Here is an 8,233-nt window from a genome sequence, read left to right on the forward strand (position 1 = left end):
TCCCAGCTCACATTTACCTTTCCCTTGGCTAGGGCTATATATAAATATTTATGTATACATATTCATACATACATACATATATATAAAAATATATATATATATATATATATATATTTAAGCAAAGACACATCCCAAGCAAATCCAGAAGCTCAGGCTGGGTGGAATGGCTTGGAGTGAAGCCTCTGGAGCTGTGTGTGTGCTTCTATCCTGTGCTGCCAAGGGGTGCAAGGATGCCCAGGTTCCCAAGGACACTGCTTTCCTTTGAGGCTAGTTTGCAGCATCCACTGTCTTTAGCAGAAGAGCTGTTGTCTGCCCACAAGGCAGCACAGAGGTGTTTGTGAGAGCCTCTGAGCTCTGTTCTGTCGCTGCTCCTGCCCTCTCGTGTGACCTGGGGCGAGAAAGCAGAGCCCCAGCCCTGGGGGTGCCTGGTGAGCACTGGGCATCCCCACATCCACTGAGAGCCAAGGCCTGGCTGTTGGAGCTCAGTCTGTTTGCTGGCAGGGTCTGTAGGATGTGCCTGTGCCCAGGGAGGGTGGGAGGAACCACGAGCTGGTGGGACAGCGCTGCAAGCCCGAGGTGCAGGGGTGATCCTCAGTGCTGATCCTCTCCCTCCCCACAGCCATGTCAGAGCTCCATGCAGCTGGGGTGGGCAAATGGGTGAGAACAGCAGCCAACAGAAACAAATTTGTGTGATGGCTGGCTAAGAAGGGAATTTAAGCAAATAATCAGATGGTAGCAGGCAAGTGATTTTATTTGTGTTTCTTCTTGTTTTGTTTTTCCTTTTGAACTCTGGCAATTGTAAGAAGCTTTAGAAGAAAATAGAATTCAGTAATTAGGAATGATTTTACAATGGATGTTGCATTTCCTTTCCGTTCTCAGACGGCATCTGTTTGTCTTTTCTGTTGGCAAAATGGGAAGTAGGAAAGTGTGATCCTAGAGCTAGGCAGAGCAGGAGCCCATGCTGTGTGAGAACAGCAGGTCTGGCTAAAGTGAATGCATTCCTTTTGTCCTCTAGAAATTAATATAAATGAACTATCATCTATTGACTGGTTTATATCACATCCTATGAATGTATGTAAATAAAACTGTACATAGATGCATATCTATATAAAATATCTTTTAATAACGTATCAAATTTGTGTAAATTGGAAACAAAAATACCTATAAAGCCAGTGTACATAAGTTACAATTCTGTATATTTTCTTTTGTTCTTCATAAAAATATATTTACTTTGACAATAAAATGAAAATGGAAATTTTAAATCCCTCCTTGAAATTATTATTCATTAATTTCCTTTATAGCCAGCTCTGCAATCAGGACACTTGAAATTTTGATTCACCTGGACGTAACTTTTCAGGTGCTGTGTAACAGGGAGATGATGGATCAGTTTTGAGGTTATCTTCAGTTTTTCTCATCTCAGAAAGTTCTTGGGAGGTGCGAGATGTCTCAGCTGTCTCTCTTCACTGGAGCCCTCACGCCTTGCTTGGCAGCCACGCTGGGACACAAATGCCTTCCATGGCTCCTGACTGCTGTGGAACAGGTCTACAGATGCAGTAAAACAGTGGTTCATAAAGTAGAGCAGCAGGTTTTGAAGGAATTCCAGCTTTAGTGGTTAGTGTGGAGGAGGAAGGGCTTCAAAGTCTGCTTCAGACTGTGACGGTGACGAACTGTGTGACCCAAGACAAAGGACTCCATTGCCTGTTCTGCAGTTCCCTTTCTTGTAAAAGGGGGATATTAACACATGACAATGATACTGTGGGACTTGATTTGCATTTGTGTGATCCTTGGATGGAAGGAGCAAGCAATGAGCCTGGTAGTCACAGGATTAGGTTGTTAAAGAAAGGTCCAACATGATGGTCTTGGTGCCAGGGCACCTCAGTTGGCTCTTCTGTAAATCCCACGCCTGAAAGAGTGATGTGAAGGAGCTGTGCTAGGAAGAATTGCCTCAGGCCTGAGGAGAAGACACCCTGTTCTGCAAAAGCCATTGCTTCCATTTGTAACAACAGGGGCATGAACACCATGCTCTTGTGATCTGCAAGCTGGGACATGTCTTGCACTGTGCTTCTGCTTGCTTTGGCCTCCACTGGAAGAAGAAACCAGGAACATGACTGGTGTTAAAGTCACTTCTGAGTCTCCATGGGAGCAATGGTGCAGTGGGTCCAGATCTTCTCCTATCAAGAGTCATTCTGAGACTAACAGGCACTGAGGGATTAAAGTACCTCCCTGAAGAACAGCCACCAAAAAGTGCCAGCTGACGAGCCAGGGCTCTCCAGACCCCTGATTATTTTTCCCAGAGAATCCCTTTGAGTCTGGCAAGAGGACCGAGGGATGAGGCAGACTAAGTTCTGTGCAATCCAGGTTGTTGTTACCTCCTGAGATGTAGCTTGAAGACCAGAGTGCTCAGGACAGTGGTTTTAAGCTTTAATTAGCAAGCCTGCACCAAGAGGATCTGCAATTCCCTTCTGTTCTCACCCTATCCACTTCATCCATTAAACCAGCTGCCTTTTTAAACCAGCATCTCAGTCTCTTCCCCGTCTCACCTGGAGTTCTGATATTGCTGTAAAGATGGGCAATTCACCCTGCAAGGCCTTTGGGGCAGAAGTTGCTATTTTTCTGCAAGAGGTGATACTTAAAGCTGGAGTAATGCAAAATGCCTACTGCTGGAGCACAGCAGGGCAGAAATCTGTTTTGTTGTAGCCTGTAATATTTTCCATGAAATGTGTATTCTCTCTCTCTTTTCTTTCTCTCTTGTCTGTTTTAAGTGTGGGTTTTGAGTGTGAATTGTGTGGGTTTTTCTAGTTAATACCTAAGGAAATGTAGGTTTATGTAAAAGTTGCAATATTTTGCTGAAAGAGTAGGGCCATGTTTGCTGTGAAAGCAGAGTTAGTTCTGCTTGAAATGACTGACATTTTCAGAGTTTTTCCCAAAAAGTAGAAATTTCCAAAACAGGTTTTGATGTTTGTTTAATGTGGAATTACTGGCCTGGCTGGGCTTTGCGGATTCATGAGAAAAATGTAGCCCTGCCTTAAGCCTGACTTAATCCACCTGAAGTTAAACATATATTTAAGTGTTTTGATGCCTCAACTGGATAAATTGTCCCATCTTCAGCAACTCTGCATGGCAAAGCACAGTTATACATATGCCTAAGTCTCATTGACTTCAAACCTCTGTAATTTGGTTTCTGAGGTGTATGCAGTGGTACAGCCATCAGAAAGTGATCATGATCTGGTTCCTGAAGCTTGCCAGAACTTTTGATGTTTTTAAAAGGTTTGTGGTCCCTTTGTCAGAACTAGTGGTGAGGGAGTAGTGTTAGGACAGGTAAGGAGCTGTCAGCTGGGGAGGCTGGACTCGAGATAAGCAGGAGGAAAAGAAGTGATCTTTCTGCAAGGTGACCTGACTTCTGTGACCTGTGGCTAAACATAGTGCAGTGGAGTGATGAGTCCGAGACCACAGAACAACACAGAGGGGAAATGGGAGCGGAACCAAGATGTCCCAAATCTCCTTTGCCCCAGACAGTGGCACAGACCACATGCCAGTAACACACAGGAGGCAAACAGTAATAGCACACGTGAGACATCAGATAAGCACAGAAGGATAAGGACAGGACATAGGTAAAGTCAGGTTGCACTGATAATGTGCGCATTCGGAAAGGATGCCAACAAGATCTTGCTTGCTAGTGGGCCACAGGTGGGAGTCACCAAGGTAAAGCTCCCTAGGAAGAGTTCTGCCCCCCCGACCTGTGTTATGTGGGGGGCTTTTTACCCTGGTGGTTTTGAGGAGAGCTGCACCCCTGTGGAAAGCAAACCAGCCTGTGGAGCAGGGTGTTGTGATGGAAGGCAGCAACTCTGGTTCCCTGGGGGAGTGCTTGAGTTTAGATCCTGTGATATTTGCAACAGTCTTCTGCTTCCCACCCTCCCTGGGGGTTGTTTTCACTGAAGTCCTTGTGCCAGGAGCCTTCTCCTTGTCTAAATGGCCACTATACATTTAATCCAAACAACCAGGTGACTCCAGCACAAAGGCAGTGGCAGTAATCCAGAGTTAATGATTACCCTGGGCCCCGTGGGTTATGTAAGCCTGGATGTGCTGTACTCGGCTGGGACCTGCCCTCCCCGTCTGGGAGAAATACCAAGGACCTGCCAACACACATAGAAAGCTCTTTGGAGCCAGCTGGGATTTTCCTTTTGACAGCACCTATGAAACCCGTTATTCACTCAGTTCAGAGATTGCCATGCCATGCTTGCTTGTTATTCAGAGACGTTGCTCTTAAAGAATGAGTTGTGCTAAGCTCCCACTGGCTTCAGCACAAGCCAAAGACAGTGACTGCCATGGCTTATCCAGGGGAAAAATTTCCCAGCTAAGGCAGGAACTGCAAATCCCAACAGGTCCTTGGCTTCCCTTGCTCATTCTGGCTGGGACATTTGTGTTTTGGTGGCTTTTAATCTCTTGTTCTATGGGTCTTAGTTTTGTTCTTGCCTATTTTTTGGGGGGTTGTGGGAGGGGTGGGTGGAGTGGGAGTTGTTTGAAGGTGTGTGATGTGTGAAAAATAGGTAATGAAGAATATTCAAAGGCTTGAGATGTAATGCCTCTTCTGGTTAAATCATCCAGATCATGAGGTTTGCAGCTCCTCAATGCTCAGTGTTTCACAGGTCTAAGCTTTCATCTGCTCTGCCAGATCAGTGCAGGTCTTCCTCCAGCTGGAGCAGGAGCACATCCTTCATCTCTTGCCAGGTTCTCCACTATGCTCTACTTTTCTTGTAGTTTTGTGGTTAGGCTGGCTCAAAGCACATGTAAGCACTTGATCTCCTAAAGTGATGAGGCTGGAGGAACCTCAGCTCTTGGAGAAGTCTATTGCAGAGAGCTCTCATCAGCTCACCCATCCTGCCTGTGGAGCGTGTGTGCCTTGGCCAGCAACTCACTGAGCCCCAGACTGCTGTTCAAATCACCCTGAGGATTAGAGCAACATCTGACAAGGGCTTGGCCATCACGAGAAGAGGGCAGCATCTGCATCTCTGCCCAAGCACAGCAAGACAAGGTATTAGTGGAGTGGGAGTGAAATACAGGAGTGACGAGGGACTGTTGGGAAGGCCAGCTCTCCTCTTGCTCACACTGGTGTGCATCTGGTAACCCTTGCCCTGCTCATTGGATTCAAAAGCATCCTGAAAGGGAGAGAAAATAGAGGTGAATGTGGCCTATAGTTTTCTGTGAGGGAGCTGAGGAAGGAAAACAGAAGCTGGAGCAAGATGTGGTGTAAGAGGCACTGTTCTGTCTTTTCCAGTAAAAAGAGAGCGATGGGCTCTTTTTGCAGAGAGGGCTCTGCTGTGCACTGCTCTGGGGCAACAGCAGCTTTACATCAGGAGGTCTAGTGAATAATAATCAGAGGGTTGTGCCCTGCACTGTTGGCAGTCACAAAGAGAAGGGTTTGGGATTGCTCACTCTCGGTCCCTCAGGTCCCTTCCTTGTATGATACTGTCTTTCTCCTGAATCTGTAGCTGATTCTTGGAGTGGACTTTAGGGATTCTTAGCATTTTCCAAAGCAGAAATATTATTTATCCTTATAAACCAGGAACCTCCATAAGCAGTCCATTTGCATTAGTAGGCATTAAAAGGCATTTAGTAGAAAGATCTACCCAGGAATTGTTTTGCATGTGACCGAGGGTGGAGTCCAGTAGCCCACAAAAAGAGAAGTAAAAAGAATTACTGTTATGTATCTGAAAAAAATTCTGGCATCTGCTTTTCCTACTGAGTCCAGTGGGCCCCAGCATAAGTCCTGCTACTTATTCCAACATTTTAGTTGCAAATACAGGAATTGGGCTATTGGGCTGAAAAGTGTCCAGGCATTTAAAAACTCACCTTCCATAAGGGAGTGACGTGAATATTTGAGTTTGGCTGCTGACTGCTGACTTTTTCTGAGAAGTCTATAAACAGCAGCCAGGTAGTCTCTCACTTTTTGTTTCTCTGGTGTGTGTTGTTTTTCCATGGACAACATGTTCTGGACCTCTGAGAGTTGGCCAGAGCTAGATTCATTCAGATCCTGTGTCCCTGGTGGCAGATAATGCATCAGGGAGGGCAAAGGGCTTGGAAATTTCGTTATGTCAGAACAGCGATCCTGCAGCCAGCATGGCTGCAATAACACCCGGGCTCTGCTGACGGTGGCAGCTGGAGCAAGCGGCCCCGTGGAGCCCTGCCCATGCTGGACCTCAGCTCCCCTGTGCTGGCTCTCAGCTCTGAGTGGGACTCTGTGTCCCCATGGAACTGGGAAGGGCACGTGGGCATCCAGGGACAGGGCTGTTGTGGGAAGCCCCTTGCTCTAATGAGACCTCAGCCTCGGCTGATGCAGGAATGGCCCCTGGTGTGGGCTCGCCACTGCTGGAAGTGGCAGATGCTCCTGGGGCAGGTCCACTTTGGCTGGAAGGGAGCTCAGGATGATGAGCAATCTGTCCCCTCTCAGAAAACCAAGTTAGTTACAGCTGACAAGTTTGCTGGTAGACTCTCCCACTTGCTCCTTAGGAATTAATGGCACAACTGGAGGGTGTTCATTTACCTGCCACCCAGGACCTTTAGTCTCCTCGCAGGGTATTGGTATTCCAACAACTGATAAATAAACACACATTAGTAAGGCATTGGGTGGATTTTGTTTGGTACTGAAGCTCCAATTGCCCTTCTCCAGCACTGCCCTGCCTGGGCTCCTGAGGACTAACCCCTTACTCAGTCCCTGGCACTGCCTGGTACATAAAACAGGCTTGAGATCAGTAATAGCCATGAAAGTTTAATGTGAATCAATCTCTGTCATGCCTAAAGGAGAGATTACTTGAATTAGAATTGGTCCTGGTGACTTCATGCAAGTTACCTGATAGCCTGTGACTGATCCCTGGAGGGTGGAGGACCATGAATCCAGGAAGAGCTGGAGCTGCCTTCCTAGCTCTGCTTCTGCATTTTCATACCAATCTCATTGAATTAAATTAGCTGTTCTAAATGAATAATGGTATTTGGCAGCTCTCTAGCATCTTCCAGCTGAGGAGCTGAACACACTTCCCAGTGGGAAATTAAGCCTTTCCTGCCCCTTGAAGAGCAGTTGTCACTTTCACTGTGCAACGTCAGAAAAAGGATTTAAATGATTTGACCAATAGTCCTTGGGAAGCTTGTGGCAGAGCTGTTGGGGAAGTCCAGATGTACCAGTTCCTCCTCAGACCCAGACATCAACCACAGCTTGATGATTTGGAGTGATTGGGAGCCTACACACTGATGTATAGTGCACGCTGGGGGAGAAGTGGGCATGTTTGTAGCCCTCTGGATAGGCTTAAGAGTTGCATGAGATGAAATGTAAGGAATAAGAAACATGTTTATTTTGCTGATGTAGCAGGAGTGATGTTGGTGCAGGTGTGGCCCTTGCAGCTTCTGCAGGACATGGGGAGTAGAAGGGGAGCAACTTGGCTGTATCTGCTTGTGACTTTTGAGTCATTGCAATGGCCCTCAGTGACCTCTGCAAGATGGGGTCATGTTCTTCATCTTCTGTGGAAACTTGTTGGCTCCCACAGCAAGCAGCAAGAAATTCAGCTCAGGTTTTTTCTTGCCTTTATCACCCCATGAAGCAGTTCCATGCTGCTGGAGCTGTCACCCTTTTGGTGTGACCAAGAGGAGGCTGATTATCACCCTCAGAGGTTTTCTTGCACTAAAATTCAGCCTGCACCTTCTACCACCTTCCTAAACATCTACCTACAATCTTTCCTCCTTAACTTTGATACTTTCAGCTTACTGTTCTCAAACACATTTGTTCTAAAGAACAATGTAATTACCTGCTGATGCACGAGCTGTTATCTATTAACCCAAACATTTTAGATTGCATAAGGGTGCATTTAGAGTGCATAAGATAGTACAGAACTACTCCAGTGTAATCTATGTTGTTTATCCTGCTCTTTTATTCAACTTCTGGAACTAGATAATTTGTGTGGGAATTAATAAACTATACTCCTTGTTGTGATAAGTTCTAATTATTGCTTTCCAGGCAGTTTGTTTGATCAACAAATAACCAGTCACTAGCTAGAGTGATATGCTGTTGGCAGAGAGAGGTTTCTGCCTTGTAGTGACTAAGGAGGTGTTTGTAACCCACAGAGAAGCTTTGCAAGTAGGGTCTCTCCAGTACATTTGCAAAGCTAATAGCCTGAGTCAGCTGGCAGTCTAACAAGATGCACATGACTTATAAAGCACATTTGGGGCTGTTGAGAAAATCAATAAA

The sequence above is a fragment of the Motacilla alba genome, chromosome 12, assembly GCF_015832195.1.
Source record: "Motacilla alba alba isolate MOTALB_02 chromosome 12, Motacilla_alba_V1.0_pri, whole genome shotgun sequence".
Classification (NCBI taxonomy): domain Eukaryota; kingdom Metazoa; phylum Chordata; class Aves; order Passeriformes; family Motacillidae; genus Motacilla; species Motacilla alba.